The sequence below is a fragment of the Lepeophtheirus salmonis genome, chromosome 7 (genome assembly GCF_016086655.4).
Source record: "Lepeophtheirus salmonis chromosome 7, UVic_Lsal_1.4, whole genome shotgun sequence".
Lineage (NCBI taxonomy): Eukaryota > Metazoa > Arthropoda > Copepoda > Siphonostomatoida > Caligidae > Lepeophtheirus > Lepeophtheirus salmonis.
In genome coordinates this window covers 1,891,764-1,906,866 of record NC_052137.2, presented here as the reverse complement: position 1 = coordinate 1,906,866, position 15,103 = coordinate 1,891,764, and positions in this window count along the sequence as shown.

Sequence of the window (15,103 nt, the reverse complement as noted above, 5' to 3'; positions counted from 1 at the left end):
CTCGTGAGTGCAATTGTTGTGAAGTTGATTGATGGAATTTGTGGTATGTCACCATAAAAACAATATTGATCAAAAATCAAGAAAAAAAACAAAATACTGTATATTATATATATGTGAGGTTTGGTAGTTTTAGGGAAAAAATACTTATTTATTCATCAATAATTACGTTGTTCCCTTTAATGTAATCCCCTCAGATACAATGTACTTCTTCCAACACCTTTTCCAATCCTCTTGGTACTTCTCATAAGGACTTTTCAGTTGAGCTCTCAAAGCAATTGCCTTTATTGATCTCTTCAGTTATTGGAACAAGATAAATTCACATGAAAAAGTTACTCAATTTCTCACAAGCAAAGATGCAACCACGTGACTTCAAGATTATTCTCCTTATTGACCGTAAGACCATATGTTAAGAACTCCTGATGTATTAGGCCAAGGTAGCTAAAAAAAACAGTGATCAAAACCTTATTCTGTCATTAGCATCTTTCCCGCCATTTTGGAAAAATTTGCACCACTTAAAACTTTTTTTTTTTTACTCAGAAGAGTGTTTTATTGTATACCACTCTTAACATTCAGTATTTCAGAGCACTTAATTTCACTTTTTACACAAAATTTGAATCAAATTCTTTGATCCATGTTTTTCAATAGCAAAAAATTGCCGAACACGCAAAATACTTTTACCCGTTATTCCTCTCACAAACAAACTAAACATATTATAGACCGGAAACTGTAAATATTTGTTCGTGGCAAGTGTACTAACATAAAAAAAGGAGCGAACAAATGTACCTTGTCCGGGAAATTTGAAAAGTCATTCAACTTTACCTCGTATTTACAGACCAACATTTAATAGATGTTGTATTTGAGTCAAGTATAGGCTTATAATTCAAATTTATGGTAATTGATTAGATATACCAGAATGTTAGCTATAGTTTAGAGTCTTCATTTGATTTAAGAGACTTTTATTGACCTCGATACGGTTCATTTCAACAATAAAATAACTCAATTTCTCCAATATTTCCTTAGACATTGTTTTGAAGTCAACTAAATGCTTATTATTCAAAATTCTGGTAGAAGTTAAGATACCCGAGAGTGATATCTATAGTTTAGAACCTTTCTGGTGTTTAAGGACTCAGATAGGCCCCAATATGGCCCAATCAAAAAATTGAATTGATAAAATTCTCATTCTGACAATCATTTTTTGCTCCTGTAATAGCACCTAAAGGTTAATATGAATAATTTGTTGATAGAAATTGAGGAGAATCAGGGACGTCCACAGGATTATATATATATATATTTTTTTTTTTTTTTTTGGGGGGGGGTAAAGGTTTTTGATTTCTTTGGGGAAAGGTTTTTCTGATTTTTTGGGGAAAGGTTTTTTTGATTTTTTTGGGGAAAAAAATACATCACTATTCAGAAAAAATTAATTTTTTTGGAAAAAAAATCAAATATTAAATTTTTTGGTAAAAAAATTCAAAAATTAAATTATAAATTTTTCTTCAAAATTTACAAGTATTTACAAAAAAATTACTTTATTGGAAAAAAAATTTTAAAATATAAAATTTTTTAGAAAAAATTTCAAAAATCCACAGCTGGGTAAAAATTTTTTTTTTTGTTTTAAATCAAGAGCTAATCACAAAAATTTTTATTTTTTGGGAAATAATTTCAAAAATAAAATTTCTGATATTTAATTTTTTGGGAAATAATTTCAAAAATAAAATTTCCAATATTTAATTTTTGAAAAATATTCAAAAATCCATAGCTATTTACAGAAAAAAATTTCAACAACAAACCAGAAACCCAAAAACTTTCATTGTATTTTGTTGTCAGTTGTGATTTTGGGACTTTCCCCCTGCTTCTGTTTGGATGGGAGATTTCGAAATACAAATAAGAAACAAACGTGCTCACCAACACAGCTGTTAATTTTTCTACTCAGCAATTACTGCTACCATTAAATTTTGAGTATTTTCACTGTTTCTATTTGGATGAGAGGTTGCGAGATACCACAGAAATAAAGACTAACAGTAAAAAGACTACGTAGTTTTCTTTTGTCAGCTGTCGATTAGTATACTTTTTATCCGCATAGTGGTTCAGTCTTTGGGTTAAATTACTGTAACCAAAGGATTTTGTACCATGTTTCTTTCTTTCTTTCTTTTGTTGGGGAAAGGTTGGGAGTGATACAAAAAAAAAAGTAGGGAAAGTACTCTAAATTATTCAATTAAATTGATTCATCTCATCAACATTTGATTGCCAGTTGTATAAATTACACGATAACTGAAGTACACCTATTTATGAGTGAGAGGGATAAGTTGCGTGATAATTATGATGGAAGTAAAATGGACCACACGTACGCTGGCACTCACGCAGGAAAAGAAGAAATAGGTCGTCGCCTATTATTCCGTTCTTCCTTCACAAATAAATAAATAAATGAAATGAAATGATGAGGGAAAAAAAAAGAATAATAAAAAGAGAGTGAGTAGTGAGAAGAGACAGAGAGAGAGAGAGGGGGGGAAATCATTTTTTTCATGGATATTTAAGTTAGAAACTTCAGCTGCTAACGAGAAACGTTTGTTGTGTATGTATATACATATATGTGTAATACACAAAAAAAACCACTCAATTTTATACCCTCTCTCTCTCTCTCTCTTTCCCTCTCTCAGCTCTTTATACATATATATCTCCTCTCCTTTACTACGACGACGACTACTCCTCCTGTGTTGTTGTTTTTATTATTATTCTTCTTATTGTTATCGCTATTCCCCTCCCTGTCAAGATATAATAATAATAAATAAATAACCGTCACTCCACGTGGAGTGAGAGCCAATCTCTGTCAATAAAGAATAGCGACCTGAAGGAGGTGGTTAAAGAGACTCCACGTGGAGTAAGAAGACGACACGCAACCTAGCTATCCTTGTTTCCTATTGATTTTTCCCTCTCTTTTTTTTCTTTTCTTCTCTTCTTCCTTTTAATGTTTAATGTCATCAATCGATCAAAAAAGGAGGGGGGAAAGAAGTAAAAAAATGACTTTCCTTCATCTGGTTTTTTCTCTCTCTCTCTCTTAGGACCCCTCGTCTCCTCTCCATGATTATAACAATAATAATAATAACAAGTATAAATAAATAAATAAAGATTTATCCGAAATTGAAACCCTTCTACTTTTTTTTTGTTGTAGAGAAGAAGAGGAGGAGAGGGGAGGGGTAGAAGCAAATACATTATGTATTTGCTTCTACGTAACAAAAAACAAATAATAATAAAAATAATATTCCCTTGTTTGACAAATTTGATAAATAATAAATATTATATATATATAATAATCATTTATAATCATCATAAGGAGAGTTAGACAAGACATGATGATGTTTCAATATTTACTTATTATATGTATATTATTTATTTGTAATTCTGTGCAGGTTTTGAGGGTATCCATGGGTCGTTATGCCCTATGCTTACTCTTAAACCTTATTTGGGCTAACATTTGAAATATATATTTGCATATCAGTGAATAATGTTAGAAATTGAAATTCATTTTGTCAAATTATGGTAATTATATGCTGTGCCGTAATCCCGGTTTTGTTATTGGGGAGCTGAATGGTTTCTCACAATTTATCAGATGATAATTATTAGTATCGAAAAAATTATTGGGTAGGCCGTGGTGATTATAGCCCTAATATACATATATTATATAAATAAAAAATGTCATCTAAAATTGAAAATAAAAACATATTTATAGAAGTAAGTTTTTGTCAAAAACGTCACCCTTTAATTTTTTTTTTTGTAAATAAAGTCAAAATTTACTTTTTTAAAAGGTAAAGATTTCTTTTTTAATTTTCAAAATTTGAAACAAGATCAAATTTTACCTTCTAAAAAAAATAATTTTTGAAATTTTTGAGAAATACAAAATTCAGAGGTAAGAGAAAATTATGTCCAAAAAATCAAATTTAACGAAAAATTATCAAAAAACTTCTATTGAAACAAAAAGAGGTCACATTGAACTCAGAAGTTGTGAATTGTAAAATTACCCACAACAACGAAAAATAATTTTCTTTCCTAAATATTTCACAGGAAGCATTTAGTCAGGACTGTGATGCACACCACGGATATACTCCCGGGCCAATATGTTGTGCAGACGCATCCTAGCCACGGCCCTAAAAAGTATCTGCATTTGGTTTTTGCAGTCGCCGTCATTGTGGTGGTGACCGCCCTCCCAATGATTGTTGGAGTAGTATTCAATTCAAAATTAACCTAATTATTTATTATGAAAGTTCTTTTATATTTTTAGAGTAGGGGGGAGTGCATTAAAACAAAGAAAGGGCAAAAATTAGACCTTAGTCGGAAAATTTGAAGAAAAAAAGAGTGGCCCTATCCAGGCTACGAGCCTAAAAGATCCCCACATTTAATTTTTGCCTCAATTATTTCTTACAGTAAAGCCTTACCTATTATATGTCTTATAATCTTCTGTTAAAATACCTTGCTAGTATTAAAGTATGAGTTAGTTTGCCCTTTGATATTGTTATTAAATACCGACATATTTAGGTATTTATATTAATTCTTTCATTTAAAGAAATATGTAGAATAATTATTACTAATTAATTCATTGCTCTTATAATCATTTATTAATAAAACAATAATAAATGGTTTATATATTGTATAATAAATTAACGTTCTCTCTATTTAATCATTGAATTGTTAAGCAATTAAATCCGGATTCCCTTCCTTGGTATCCCCTTATTCTCTCGTTCCTACTTAAAGAAATATGTTAGTACTTGGATAGTTAACTAGTTCTAAGTAATACAAAATGAATGACCTATTATTTGTTGAGAAGTTGTAGGTATTTTGAAGTGATTTTGAGTGATATTTGAAGTGATTGTTATAATAACATTGTTGTGATATTATAATAATATCGTCAACAAATCAGAAATTTTCTCCCAATTGATTCTATTTGTTTAATCTGACGAATTATCCTTCATTTCTATTGACAAATTATGTACACTCTTAAATTAGCATAATTAAGCCCCTATAATCATTTTAAGATCTATACTATAGGTAAAGTAAATTCACAACTATTCCCAGAAACTTTAATTAGTAATCCTACAATTGACTCGAATACAATGTCTAACTAATATTGGGCTGTAAGTGTATATAAGGCTGGCCAAAACAAAAGTAAGATATAATTTAATTCTATTGCAATACAATCTGGATTCATGGGCGTCTGCAGGAGATGGGCTGGAGGGGTTGTATCCCACTTCCCAAATTAAAGAATTTTTGGTTTTTTACTGGAATTTTTTCCCAAAAAATTTAGTTTGTAATATTTTTTCCCGAAAAATTAAACTTTCTGTGAGTAACTCTGGAATTTTGATTTTTTTTTTTTTAAATTTTTTTACTTTTTTCAAAACTGAAAAAATATTTTAGTCAATAACTATTTTTCAAATTTTTTCTCAAAAAATTAATTTTCAGTCAATAACTAGGGATTTTTGAAAAGATTTTCGAAAAATTTAATATTTAAAATTTAATTTTTGAAATTTTTTTCCAAAAAATTGAACATTTGTAATGAATTTTTTCTAAAAAGTTTTATTTGAAAGGTCATATGAGGGGCAAATTAATTATTCTTAATAAAATACAGCCACTATTCTAGATAATCTAAACTACTACCAGAAATTTGAATAGTAAGCCAATAATTAATTGACTCAAATACAATGTCTATGAAATAATACATAAGCAAACAACAGTGATTTTCATAGAAATCCATTCTGGATGCCATATGTATCTCATTTCTATCCACAAATGATTTCCGTTGACCCTTCGTCTACTTTGGAAATTCCACTTAAAGTAGCCAAAATGGATAGTCTATTTATAACAATGAGAAATTGAGTGATTTTATTCTTAAAATGAGTCACTACTCGTCTCTTGAGTCAAATAAAGGCTATAGTTAAAATTCTGGTATATCATAACTATTCCCAACAATTTGAATGGGAAGCTGATGTCTATAAATAATTCCTCTTTTTCTTGATAAATATTGCTTATATGCTGACGCATCAAAAAGTTGTAACTCATCTAATAATACCTAAAGTAACTCTCAGTTAGTTTAACAACCGAATGGCTATAAACTTTTTATATGAGAAGGAGTCATTTTGTGGCTAAACCACTTGAGAGAGAAAGAGAGAGAAGAAAAGCTCGTGTATTTTATTATTTATTATTTTTTTTCTTCCTCTTGTTATTATTATTATTATTATTTTATCTCTCAAGTAGAACAACTTTTTTTTTTTTCTTCTTTCCTTAGTTATATCTTAAATATATACATACATCCAAAAAAAAAAATAATAACAAGAATAAAAGAACATTTTGAAAGGAAAGAAAGAACTGAGAAGACGCCATATTTGAAGCCCAAACAGTGTATATACATATACATCTATAACTATTAGAAGTCATCATAACAACAACATGGATAGGGGAATAATAAAAGAACATTTTTCGTGATAGGGGTCGTCAACACATCATGAGAATGAACCGTCTCCTACCCTTGTTGTTGTAATATGTATATTTCTGATTCCTTGTCATAAATAACACTCCTCTGGAATAATTTTATATAAGGTGACAAAAAAGGCTATAAATTTCCCCGGCCTGAAAAAGTCGGCCGTCATTTTCTTATCTTTTGATTGTACACAACATATATATCAACCACAAAAATGCAATGACTATTTTAAATGAAGGATTTACTCTACTTGAGATGAAACTCATGCAATAATTGAATATTTCATATATTAATGGCCCTTTTTGATTATTATAATAAAAAATGACTAAAATATAAACGGTGAGAAAAATGAAAAAAAGCCATACATTTTGACGGCCCAAAAATGGCCGGCAAATTTTCTGCATCGATGTTTCTCTATATTTTGTGTAATATTTATTTATATATGAATAATTTCACAAAAACAGAGTATTTTCCTCATTATTTTTTTTTTTACAAGAATATTTATTTTTCTACACCAAAAAAAAAAATCATAATAATAATCATCCCTGGATTTGGAGGGGCTACAGCTTCAAGCCCCCCTGATTTGGGATGAAAATAATGCAATAATGGAATATTGCATGTATGTTTGACATATTGGTGTTCTGATTTCTTACCATTTGATAATTGATATGAAAATATAATTATTCTGTGACACATTATAAAATTTTCGACGCTTATATGACTCATAATAACCTTGTAATTTGAATAGATCAAAATGCTATGATGGTATCAATTAAAAGTTGGTAATCAGAATGACGGAGGTTGTAATTAAATAAGACTTTTTAAGAAATTACAAATTGACCAATTTGCTTATACAAGTTCCTACTTGTATACAACATATATAAAGGTTTAAAAAGGCTATAAAATTATGCTGGCCCAAAAATTGGCCGTGTATTTTTTCCTTTTTATCTACCTATATATACAACACGTATAAACACTTGCTAAGGCTACAAACTCCTTTTGCATTATAGTCTACCTAAATTAGGAAGTAAAAATATTGTTTTGGCTATAAAAAAAATTCGGCCAAAAAATTGCCTATCTATTTTTAAATTTTGAATTCCTAGATGTATTATGTATGTATGTATAAGTACTTATTAACTAAGGTATTTGTCCTTTTGCATTAGAGTCTATTTAAAATAATACTAAATGTGTACATAATGCTATGTAAACCACCACCTAAATGAAAAGTGACAACAAGAAAAATCAAAACAAGAAAAACAAATAACAATATTAAAAAAATCGTTGACAGCATTCAATTTCTACTTTAAAAAAAAAAATATATATATATAAACCGGATCTTTCCTTCATTATTGACAGACGTTTCTACTACTACAAGAATAATAATAATAAAAAGAAGAACAACTACTTCTTTTACTCTGCTTCTGCGAGGGTGTGTTAAATAAATAAATATCAAAAGTTTATTCGGGAAAATAACAAAAAGAAGGGAAAAAAGAAAGAAACTGATTGCAAAAACGGGGAAGAAAAAAAAAATAGGGCTTCATTTCTAATTGGATTAGGAAGAGAGAAACAAAGAAAGAGAGAGGAGAGAAATAATAATAAAAGAAACAGGGATTTTCCCCCTCTCTACTAGTACACTACAACTTCTACTAACCATCACCTTCTTCAGTTATTAAAAAAGACAAAGCAGGAGCGAGCAAACTCTCCCTGTACAATTCAATGCAATGCGTGCGTGTTTTATTATATACACACAATAAAAATAAAAAAAAAGGAAGGAAAGAAAAGAGAGAGAGAGAAAAATCCTCTTGAGAGCCTACAAACACAGCAGCATACGCAAAAAAAAAAAGAAGATTAGTATTAACCTGCCCTCCTTTTTTTTTGTACACACACAGACCTCCCTTTGTGGTTCCCTGCTGTTTTTTTTATTATTATACTCCTCTTTGTTATACTATTATTCTTCTTCTTATTATTTTCCTTTCATATATATACATACTAATACTCCACGTGGAGTGATAGCCAATGAAATACAAGGATAAGCCTATAATGAAAAATGGATATATGTACACTCCACGTGGAGTGTGTTGTATTTGATACACACATAGTATAGTATGTGTATATTAAATGGTCATTGAGAGAGAGAGGGGGGAGAGCGAAAAAGAGGAGAGAGGGCTGTTGTTGTTGTTAGAGTAAATTACTCTAATCAAGTTCTTGTTGTTTTTGTTATTATTATTTTATTATTTAAATAATAATCGTAGTAATAATAAAAAAAATAATATTTTGGCTATGTTTATTTGCAGGTTTGACAAGTTATATATATGTATATATTTTATAACTAAGTAAATAGAACCTTTTTCTTTCTTTCTTTCTACTGATGAATAAACTAAGTGAATGCAAAACTATTATATAAATGAAAGAAACTATATTATATAGAAAGCAGGAGGAGACGAAATAAATAAAAAGTGAAATAATTTTAAAGAAGAAAAGAAATGAAGAGAGAAGTTTTTTTCCCCTTTTATTTCGTTCTTTTTTTTATTTATATATCTTACCCAGTTTCTTATACATAATATTATTAAAAAAAAAACAAAAAAACAAAAAAAAACTTTGTAATAATACAAAAAAGGAAAACAAAAAACTTTTTGTTTTTTCTTTTCTTTTTCATTCAGTTATAAATGTATAAATATGTAGTGTGCAACTTGGATTTGGTACAAGTTGCAACTTGTATCAAATATATTTGTACAAGTTGCAAGATTTTCATTTTAAAATGTCTCATTCAATTGTATAAAATAGACACACAACCTTTCATATATCAAACCACTTATTATCTTCATCGGTAGTGTATTTATGTAGCACGTCAACACAAAGGCAAACTGAAATTATTTTTAACCTAATTGAGTCTGGATTATATTTGTATTTATATTGTAGATTTTGATCGCTAAATTACTTTTATGTGTCGCATATTACATATCTTTAAGCAATCAAAATTGATCGTCACAGAGATTGTCATATTCTATGATTAAAAAGGTCATCCATATTAGTCCCTTAAATCAAATAATGAGCCTAAATTATTCTTAAAATCTTGCGGGTAATTTATTAAGATGCCTTTATTGAATTAAGTATACACGCAACCTTTCATCTGTCTTACCATATAATGTTATGTGTAGATAGCGTCTATATTTGTTTTTACATGTTCAAAGTTGTTAGACTTACGTGTTATTAATTTTATTGTATCACATAGCCTCCTATCTGAAAAGAAACCGAAAAAGTGCCTAAAATTAGGTGTTAGACAATTTTTCGAAATTATGGAATTAATATTCGATAATTGTTGGAAAGTATTCACAGGATAAAGGGAGCTAAATGTAATTCAACCCATCAGCGTTCAGAACCCTCCTGGGAGTCAAAGAGGCAGAAAAATCAACTGCTGACTACAAAATATGGACTATATATTTTTGTGAGATCAAAGTAACGCCGGGGTTAATATGCCTTAATTATTTATTGAAAAGAACAAACACGCAACCTTTCACACATATACATATATATGATTTTTGGATAATGATAATGGATTTTCATACAAATCATTCCAGCTTCCTTTTGTGGTATAGACCATTTATACCTAATAAAATTTGAAACAATGCCTATTTAAATGGTGAACTGTATAATTGAAGGCTCGGAATCACCGAGGAACCAGGAAGATCTGGTTTCCCCGATTTTTTTTCGTTATCAGTATTACTTATCAGGACTTTTACTGTTAAGTCGTGATCTTGGTAGTTATAGTCACTTAAATCAGGACTCTCAGCAATAACATATTTGTCATGACCTGAGTCGTTACCACTGGAAGGGGCGGAGGTAAAAATGGGCAGTCTACATTTTCTTGGTCCTGGTCCGTTTGTATAATTAGACGTATATATTCTGTTAAATTTCGTATATACTAAATTTCGATCCAGATCCTAAACTAAAATTAGAAGAATACCTTAACAAGGGCCTTAAATACCTTAAAAAGATACAACGGGCCGTGGGTCCGGATACAAAGTACTCAGGTACGGCATTAGTAAAGCTGTATAATCTGAATCCTTTGGGTGCCCTTGCTTAAATAGAAGTATCCAGACTATTTTACGGAAAAATTTATTTTCTCTGAATAGCTATAGATTTTTGAATTTTACTACAAATAATTCATATTCGGAATTTAATTTTTGAAATTTTTTCCCCCAAAAAAATATTTTTTGTTAACAAATGTGGATTTTTGAAATCTTGAACTAAAAATGTAATTTTTTCTTATAAGCTATAAATTTAGTTTATTTTTCCAAAAAAAATATTTTTTTGCGAATACATGTGGATTTTTGAAACTTTTTCTAAAAAATTTAATATATGAAATTTAATTTTTGAGTTTTTTTGTTTTTTTAAATTTAATATTTGACTTTTTTTCCAAAAAAATATTTTTTTATTATTTATGTAATTTATTTTCAATATATTTAATATTTGAAATTTAATTTTTCAAATTCTTACACAAATAGTATTTATCATCATCATGTTAGTAGAAAAACAAAACTTGCCTCCCACAAATCAACAGTAATTACGGCACTGAATTGAGACAAATTGGTTGTGGCTCAGTTAATAGTAGGTAGTTTTTAATGCATAACCTTCTGGGGATTGTAAATACATACTAAAAATAAGTAAATAGTGGGTCATTAAATTGATTGGGGTTTTTAATTTAATAATTAGGAATATAATTAGAAGATGAAGATAGTTCCAAACGTACAAACTGACATTAAAACATTTAAATGGTGATTTCTCAGTATAATTATTTGTGACAAATTAATCAAAAGTGAGAATTAGTCATCTGTGGAACAAATATATACATATATAGTGTGATATGTATATATATGATCCTATATAGTGGATCTTAATAGTGCTACACATTATACTATTTTCAACTTTTCAAGAGTCAAATTTAAACAAGAGGTTTTGTGAGGACATTCATTTTATAAAATCATTTGAAAATAGTGCTTGCCACAACTGTTATTGAGTATGTAAGCCCTCAGCTATGGTAATGACCCCAATACGAGGCCAAAATCCCTTGCAAACATTGACTTTGTAGTCAGAGTCCAGGTTGGTCCACTTCTTCTTGATGGAAGTCTCAAGACTTGTGGTCAAACTCCTTTGAGAAGTAGCAACTAACCTGAAGCCACATGTTGAGGTACCGAAAGTACGGAAAGATATATCAGGGGAAGGCCTGGGTCTTGGCTGCTCAATGACACGCTGCTCCCTAAACTTTTTTCTAGGTCAAGGTAGCACTTTTTTATCAAGAAGTTCGATGTAACCATCTGCATTGAGACGTTCCTTCCTCTCCAGAATAATAGGAGGTCAGACTTCGCCTGTGATGGCCACTGGATTTTTTGTTCCGAGACATTGTTCGGTTGTGTTGTTGCCCCTGTACCCACACTCTGCGGAGTGCCACTATTCATATAGTACTTCTTATTGTTAAATAAAATCTACTTTTAAAACAATTGACGTTTCTTTCCATCTACAAAATTGTCACTCTATTAAAGGAAATGTATTTGATAAGTTTCTCCAGATAGGACCAAGGCCTATTAATTCATCAGAAATCTGTTGCAAAATATATTAATATGAATAAATTTCAAACGTTCACAGTTTTGCAGCTGCTAAATATGTATTAATAAATAACTTTAATGTAATACTTTGTCTGTAATTCAATGATTTGTTGGTCTACCAAGTAATTGAATAAGACATTAGAAGATGAAGATATCTTTTCTTGTACAAAATTCCAAGATATATATCTTGGATATCAATTAGGAAAATGACTAATTGAATGAGACATAATTAGAAGGTGTTCAACTTCTGCAAACATTTTGAACAAGTTGTAACTTAATTAAAACAGATTATAATACAGGCTAGGGTAGCAAAACGCGGACTGTTAATTAATGTTTTACAATGAAAAGGTTTAGTGATTAATTTTTGATATTCTGTTTCTGTCGTTCTTTCTGTATAAACAAGCTATACTAATCATTTAGTCATTTCATCGCCATGAGCGAGCAACAAGCAAAAATGCAGCACGTCTCAGATCTCCTATATGCTTGAGTTGATGTGATAAAGATGACAGACATTTTTAAGTGTTCTAGGAGTGTTCTGGTTTTTAAGTCTTCTCAAGATGAAAAAAAATGAAAAGCAATCTCCAGGATGTCCGGAAGTGGAAGGCCTAATTTAAAGAGTTGTTATATTTGGAGAAGAATATAAAAGAGGATCCAACTAAGTCGATGAATCGCTTCTGCAAATACTTCTTTGTGGCTCCTAGAACCATTAGGAGGGCTAAAAAGCACATATTGGGATTAGTTTCTTTCACAAGGACCTCACACCACCTTCTGACCGAGGGCATGAAAGCCAGGAGGCTTGTAAGGTGCAAGGAAATCCCCACATGGATAAAGGCAAATCGGTCAATTGGGAAAATTTTCTAGGACAAGAAGATTTTCACTGTTGATCAATTCCACAATGGCCGAAACGACTGCTAGCTAACAGAAACAAAAATAAAGGCCCAAGGGTTTTACCACAATAAATATCCTGGACAAACAATGGTCCTCGGTGTTGTAGCCTCTAATGGAAAGAATATGCCTCCATTCTTTTCCATGTCTAGACAGAAAATTGGCAATGATGCCTACTGTAAGCTGCTTAGGTACACCATCTTGCCATGGCTGAAGACCAACTATCCTGAGATTAACTTCTAGTGGCCTCAGGATGGGACCCCCTCGCACGTCCCTGCCAAGTGCCAAAAAATTTCTGCTGATAACAATATTTGATCCTGGTACAAAGAGATATGGCCTCTTCCTCACCAGATTTGAACCAACTGGACTTTTCTATATTAGACACTTTGGAGAGGGAAGCCAAGAGGACCTCAAGCCCAAATATTGACTCACTGAAGTTCTCCATAGTGCTTGCATAGGACACTTGTCCGAGGAGTTTGTCATGAACTCCTGCATGGGCTTCAGGCCACGTGTAAAGGCTCTGATTGATAATGAAGGTGGTTATATAGATTTAAAAACTCTTTTCAAAAACCTTGTCTACATGTTTTGTAAACATTATTTTTTTGCCTATTATTGAAAATATAAAATTATTGATGTATTTCTAAATCCATCTCTCTTGAGTCAGGGCATTGCTGTCCTACCCTGTACATCAAGAAGAGCTTTCAAGAGGAGATTGGAGGCCATGATTGTGACTAATGAATGCTATATTGAGTAATATGTGTTCTTCAATTTTAATATAATATAATATATATATACATGAGTCAATAACTAGATCTGGTTGAAGACCCAGCTGGTATTTGACAAATTATCATTTTTTTTGTTCAATAAATTATTCTTAATAATCCTTTGGGTGTGCTACAAGTGTAATCAAATTTGACTGCGACAATAATTGAATGGTAAAAATGGGCAATTTGGGGTTCCATATAATTGTTTTAAATCAAATAAAGAGCATAAACTATCTGGGGTGTCCTCAGGGGGAGGACTAGAGGGGGCCCCCAATTAATGATTTTTTATTCTTTCAAAAAAATTAGAATTTTTTTTTCTAAAAATTTAATATTTTAAATTTAATTAAATTTTTCTAACTATTTTCCAAAAAAATTAATTGTCTGTCAATAGCTATTAATTTTAGAAATTTTTCTCCGAAAAATTTAATATTTAAAATTTTTTGTCAAAAAAATTTAATTTTTATGAATAGCTATGGATTTTTGAAATTTTCTCCTAAACTTACATATTTGAAATTTTTTTTGGAGAGATTTTTATACTTGAAATTTAATTTTAGAATTTTTTTTTCCTAAAAATTTAATTTTTTCAGAGTAGCTGTAGATTTTTGAAATTTTTTCCAAAAAAAATAATATTTGCTATAGTCTTGAAAATAATTTACTTTTCAATTTTTTTTCAGAAAAATTTAATTTTTTTCAAAAAAAAAGTAATTTTTGGAATTTAAAAAAAAAAAAATTGATTTTTAGATTTTTTTATTAAAAAAATTACAAAAATCGAGCCCCCCCCATATATATATATATATATAATCCTGCAGACGCCCCTGAACATAACTAAAACTATTGACCAGCTCAGCTACTCCCATAAATTTATTTAAACAGTAAGCAAATGATTGACTCAAATATGTCATAAATATATATTTGTATCAGTAGAAAAATAAATTGGGTTTTTTTTTCCGTTTTATCTTCTTGATATTTTTCAAGATTGCTTTCAGGTTGACGCACCATATATATATATATTTAAATCGAATTAATCTAGAAGACATAAAAAAGTTTCCTTTGCTATACTTTGTTGTAAAAAAAAAGAAGAAAATGAAAACTTTCTTTATGGCTTTAATGCACTTCCCCCTCTTCTTCTTCCCCTGCTTTCTAGACACAATTTCATTACTATTATACATACTTAGTTAAATGTATGTAGTAGTTATTATTATTATTATTTTATTGTAACAAGATGGAACGAAATAATGAAATGCACGACTTTTATATCTATTAATATAGATATAATTTATATTTCATATTCCAAGATGCAAAATTTATAATAATCATTAATAAGATATGAAAATTAAAGTTGCCCACAACACGAACAAAGTATTATTTAGGGTTGTATGTTGCGAATA